Below are 6,516 nucleotides of genomic sequence, written 5' to 3' on the forward strand. Positions count from 1 at the left end.
ATGAACATCAATAAATCCCGTCACAGATCCCAGTTAACTGACCAACACCTCAGATCTATTCTGCGAATTGCTACAACAAAGCTAACGCCTGACTTTGATGCCTTAACAAGAAAGGGAGACCAACAACACTGTTCCCACTAAAATTGAAGGTACTATTTTATTAAAGAAATACATTGCATAAAAGTTTTGTAAAATAACTTTTTATGCTTTTCTACCTTAAATTAATCTAAACATTTAATGTTACAAATGTAAATTTAATTTATATTAATTCACACATACACACCGTCCATCTACTCTTGGTCTGGCCCCCGGGTCCAATATATGAACCCATTGCGGCCCTCGAGTCAAAAAGTTTGCCCACCCCTGGTATACACAATCTGCTAAGACCTCAGCCAGCTCAGCATTTTTAGCAACCACTTGCTCTTTATGGCAAGAAGGTGTTTTCAGCACTCACAGAACAATTGGAATAGCAGAGATATAGCTTAAATGGAAGGTATTGGAGGAGTTAGTTATAATGCATTAGACCTGCATGAATCTGTGATTCAAACAGGATGATGGGGGCATAACTGACTTTCCCAGACTAGGAAGGTCTGCAACTTGAGCACAAACTAAAGCTTGGCAATTTATTTGCCTTGGCTTCAGTCTCTATCTCCTTAAGCAGGAACTGAGTCCAAGAAGACACCCAAAACATGGTTCTGCTCTAAAGGGGAATGTGACACCATCCCAAACCAACCTTAGAAGTGGAACTGGGTCAGATTGATCCCTTACAAAAAGCAATTCTGTATTGGGGCTTAATTTAAGCTTGTTTTGACACATACTGCCTTTAAATGCATAAAGTAGCAAGAATGGGAGAGGTAATGGCTGCAGGGAACAAGTTGCAATGCAATCATTCTGTTAGATCTTTATTGGAAAACCTTGCTGGAATGTGAATCCTAATTCTGAGAATACATTAGGCCTACTACCCTACTTGCTCCTTAATTAGGGGGCTGGTCTGTTCCAAAAAGTCTGTTCTACAGCACTCTATAGTCTGAGAAAAGAGCTTTCTAGTTACTCAAACACTGGTACCCTAAGGATGGAGAAGAGTGACAAAAGCGATGGAAACTCTAGCAAAAGTTTAAATAGTTCCACGATGCCCAATCTTAATGTGTATGCATCTCTCAATTAACTGGAGGCATTCTGGCAACCAGTAACCATCTCTTTCCTTTTCTATTCTAGGTTCAACCTTTTCTTTCCATTTTCCTACCTTCTATTTAACTACAGCCCTTTTTATCCGATTGAACCAAATGTTTGATCCCAGAAGCAGATTATTTTCTTCCTTTAATGCTACTTTAAACTTTCCTGTCGCAAGCAATACAAATTTTAGGAAGGTGCTCTAGCAGAGTTCAGTTAGTGCTGAAGCAAAGTGGTTTTTGCTAAATCAAGAGCACTTTCATTTTCCAGGAACCAGAACTTCGGCTTTTCCTTCCTTATTGCTAAAAACGGAAACCCTGGTTTCCGGCAGATGAGGGAAATTACTTGGAAAGGATGTAGCGGCTAACCCCATAATGTTGTAGCCTGTGCCTCACTTTTGTATGTATGTATGCATGTCTGCCCAAGGAAAACAATGTTGCTATCACAAATACAGACCACTTGTTTGTTCTTCCTCTCGAGTGCTCAAGAATCAGAAGTCCTACCCATGGAGACCTGGACCAGTTCTTATCCAGAGTGAGAGAACTTGAGTTTATTGGGGTGGCAGCAGTGCAGCAACTAAGACAGCTGGGTAGATTTTCTCAACTAGATCACTGGCTGGATTGATCAATGTAGTTTTGGGTTTTGCTTATTGGGAAATACAGCCATGAAATATTTCAATGCAACTGAACAGTTAAATAGCCAATTGGACCAGAGTTCCTAGAAATGTTTAAAGAAGATACTTTGATCCACGTTACACTGAACATTAACAAATTATGTGCTACAACTAAGTTTATTAATGGAAGTGCAGAGGTGTCTCGTGACCTCTTGACTGTTAAGTTGAGGGCAATTTTGCTTTGGAGAATAAACAAAACAGCAGTCAAACCCAAAGTGCAATCTTGCACTCCAGGCACCATGGGACAGATCATATGAGACTAAACAAGCCAGGAGGTTATCAACTTTCTGGTTCCCCAGAGTTTAGACAGACGTTCCCCTGTCCTTTGCTCCCATTTGTTTTTCAGCTGGAGCTGTCGGGAATTGTGCCAGGAAAAGATGGCAGGGAAAGCATATTCCTCACCATGAAGCAATGACGCTAGCAGGAATTGAAATGATCATTTGATTACAGTAGCCCAGTGTTTCAGAGGTACTTAAAATCAAATTGATTTGCCAGCCTATGTTGAAAAATAATGGAATACTAAAATCCCATTAAACAACCATGAGAAGTAGTAGCAGCAAATACATCCATTTTAATTTTATTATGATAAATATAACTCGTAAAAACAAAAACTCTTTTGGGGGCCTCCGTAATTTTTAAAAGTGGGAAGGCATCCTGAGAGGAAAAAGTTTAAGAAGCACTGCTGTAGGCAAACAAATAGCTGATTAAGAAAAGAAATGTAAAATTTTTCCTAGAGCATGGTTGGGTTTCTTCCTATATTTATTTTAAAAAAATAAACGTCATTCTCTAGCAGACAATAGAAATGAATTGTGGGGTTCAGTAGGCCATCACTTTCTCTGCAAGCATCAAGTTGGAAACTTTTTTTAGAGGCTTCTAAATTAAAATAGGGGTGGTGTGATGGTTCAGCGGTTAAGACACTGAACTTGTCAGCTGGAAAGCTGGCAGCCTAGGTTTGAGACCTAAGCGCCACACGATGAGCTCCCATCCTTGCCCCAGCTCCTATTAACCTAGCACAGGAGTAGGCAACCTTGGCTCTTTTATGACTCGTGGACTTCAACTCCCAGAATTCCCGAGCCAGCTATGCTGGCTCGGGAATTCTGGGAGTTGAAGTCCACGAGTCATAAAAGAGCCAAGGTTGCCTACCCGATAGCATTACGAAAGCATGCAAATGCAAATAGATAGGTACCTCTTCAGGGGGAAGGTAACAGTGCTCCATGACACCATGCTGGCCACAGGACTGAGGAAATATCTTTGGACAGCGCTGGCCCAATGGCCTTGAAATGGAGAGGAACACCGCCCCTTTTAGTCGGCAAAGACTAATGGAATAAAATCTGCAGGGACTCCTTTGCCTTTACCTAAATTAAAATATCTATTGTTTTTGTCCACTGGATTAAAGTTCCAATCTCACTCTGCAGCAATCCTAAAAACTGCAACAAAGCATAGACTATTGCTCAGGCACTGGGCACTTCACTACATCATAATTTTTGCCTTCTTTCTATCTCCAACCCATCACAAATCAATTTGAAGGCTTCCTTCAATGATCATCATTTGTGCCAGACTCAAAGCACTGACATCAGTCAGGGAATCAGATAGTTCTCCTACCATTTGTTAACCAAGAAGACTTTTTAAAAAGACTACAGGTAGTATTCTACTCAAACTAACAGAGCTTCTGGAATAATAACTCCCTGGCCTAAACCCTACACTATCACCATTCCACGTACATACATGCATACCTACCTACATACCTATATACATACAATTATTAACAACTCCCTCCCTCTGCATTTCCAGTCCGTGTTTTGTCCATTTGAACTTTGGGGGGAAAATAGCAGATACATGAAGAAACCACCCCTGCTGTGAAAGTACCATTCCTTCATTCCGTTTGAAAGTCCCTACTAGATATAGTGCTGGAATAACATGGAAGCGTGTGCTTTTCACAATAGCTTTAACCATACAGTAATTGCATATCTATATGTGTATGCAAAAAATACTGAATAATAGCACATTTGGGCCTGGGGTTGGGAGATAGGATGAGGCAAGTGTTATGTGCATACCACTTATATACACAGTGGAAATAAAACTAAATTGCTGCTGCTGCTGTTTCACTCCTTCCCAATAATTGTGAAATCTACTAGAAACTGACTAGAAAGAATTTGGTGTTGAAGACTCTTGAGAATGGACAGCCAAGAAAACAAACAAATGGATCATCAAACAAATCAATGCAAAGTTCTTACGTGACTTAGCTGCCCTAATTTGATTCAGTTTGGAGACCTGATATTCAAAAGGCGTGATTTGATTCCGGTTTGTGTTTTAAAATTCAAAAGCAAACTTAACGATTCAAGCCACTAAGATTCAATCCATAAGCTCTAATGAAGAAACATCAAATGCCTGTTTTATTTTTTGATAGCATGAGATAAAAATAATAGGGATAAATGGGCTGTTCAATGCATGTTATTTCTATTGAGGATCCCTTCAATTGTTTCATTGCAAGACAGTTAAGAGGTAGCAGGAAAGGGGGAAAGACAATATAACATTCTTCAAATTATCCAGCAAGGAACCTGCTGCACTATTTGAATTTTAGTGTCTTCCTCTGTAATTCAAGCTTCTATTTTTTTTATAGTCACATCAGTTGTTGGAAAACACCTATTATCCAGAATTTAATTTTGGCTGAAAGCACTGACCTGGATGCATGACAGAGATTTAGTTGAGAAAAAAAGGGGGAGTTAAGCTCTCTCAGCTCTGCTAGCTGAATTACTCAGACGCAGCAGGCTTGGATGGGAGGTCAAGTTATGGAATGGCTGCACTCAGTAGAAATTCCACCAGCAAAGCTTCTTTCAACAGTCTGCAAATTTCAGTATTTGCTGGTTGGACGAGTCTCTCTGCCTGAGCTAACTGGGGTAAGATCCATGGGAGCAATGAATGATCATGGACCTTTTTACTTGAAGCACTCCAATAAGTAAAGGTTGCACTTATTCCAAGTGTCTCAGAGTCTCCGGTTTGTCATGTTGGTCATGGGCCTGTCCTAGTTTCTATCTGGCAACAGGATATATGTTGGATATGATATTTTGTTCGGTTGGAGCCAGAAAACATGAAGGAGGCCTCTCTAAGTCTTCTCAGAGACAGATCACACTTTAGTGAGTTTTAGACTAATAGCTGCTATAAATCTCTGGTAGAAGGGGGAATAAACTACAACGATCCAACCTAGGCACTTGATACAACTGGTCTCCTGTAGGCACTTCGAGAATATATCACCTCGTTTGTCACTGGTGTTGTTGGAATCTTGGGTGATCAGTGAAACTCTAAAAGTCCCACATAAGCCAATCTCCTTATAGCACAGCTCAGTTGGCTCAAGTGGACCAAGTCCATTTCTTGAAAAAGGAGAAAAAGGAGAGGCAGAGGACTGCCTCTGAGGACTAAGAATGACTGCTATACACTAGATCACATGTGTAATAGAAACATAATTTCAGACAACCCTTGGTGTCCTGATCCTCCTGTTACTTATTGACATTGCTTTCACTTCTCCCTTGTGTAAATAAAATAATCAGGAGAAGCTGTATTCTGAGCAAAGGTGACATTAAAATAGAATAGGTGATAGAGATAAGGAAAAAGGAACTGAGAACACGCAACACCTGGAAATCACACTGACCAGCCATAAGAACACCGAAGCTGGTCAAACTCCATATTTCTTAATTTCTATTCTCCTTTCCACTCATTGCAGTTACATAACACAAAGTTTAATAATTAAATTAAATATTACAATTAGTTATACATTTGCCAACAGCCGAGTGTAGCTTATAGTCTCTAAATCTAGAGAAATTCAGACCAAAAATTCATTCTCCAGCCTTTCATTGAAACTATAATATATTGTCCCAAAGGTGCTTTTTTCCAAAAGGCAATTGGACTTTAAATAAAAATAAAAATTCAGTACTCATCCAAGAATGAGATGAAGAAGCTTCTTGGATGAGAAGTGAAACATTTAAAAGCATTTTCAAAGAAAAAAACCCCAAGAAGTCCAGTTGCCTTTTGGAAAACAGCACCTTTGGGACAAACTATGACAGTGGTGGTGAACCTATGGCACGGGTGCCAGAGGCGGCACTCAGAGCCCTCTTTGTGGGCACGCGCGCCGTCGCCCCAGGCCTTCAGCTGGGTTTTATAAAACCTTTTCGCTTTAGTCCTCCGCCGCCGTGTGCAAAAGAAAAAAAGGTTCAATCAATCAGTCAATTTCAACTTCTTGCGGGGAAAAAAAAGATCTCGCAAAGTTGGAATTGATTGATTGAACTTTTTAGTCCCACCTAGTCTGTTGTTACCACCGCAGCCAGGCCCAGCCAATGGGCCACACCCATCCAATGGGCCACACCCACCCGGCACCCAACGATGCATAAGTGGGTTTTGGGTTGCAGTTTGGGCACTCGGTCTCTAAAAGGTTCGCCACCGCTGAACTATGACCTGGAAAATTGCAAATCTCTCTAGACATATAGGACATACTCTATACCGATTTATACTGACACCTGCCTTCAGCTGATAACCTACACTTCAGAAATTAGTTGCGGAAAATAATAGTTTGCTAAAAATTAGATGTTCTCTCTTTCTGTGCACCAGCTCTGCAAGTTATCTGTTAGGCACAGTAATATTTCAACTGCATCCCTGTCTCCGTGATAACAAAATTCATATAC

Source organism: Protobothrops mucrosquamatus, unplaced genomic scaffold (assembly GCF_001527695.2).
Source record: "Protobothrops mucrosquamatus isolate PMUCROS unplaced genomic scaffold, P.Mucros_1.0 scaffold970, whole genome shotgun sequence".
Taxonomy (NCBI): domain Eukaryota; kingdom Metazoa; phylum Chordata; class Lepidosauria; order Squamata; family Viperidae; genus Protobothrops; species Protobothrops mucrosquamatus.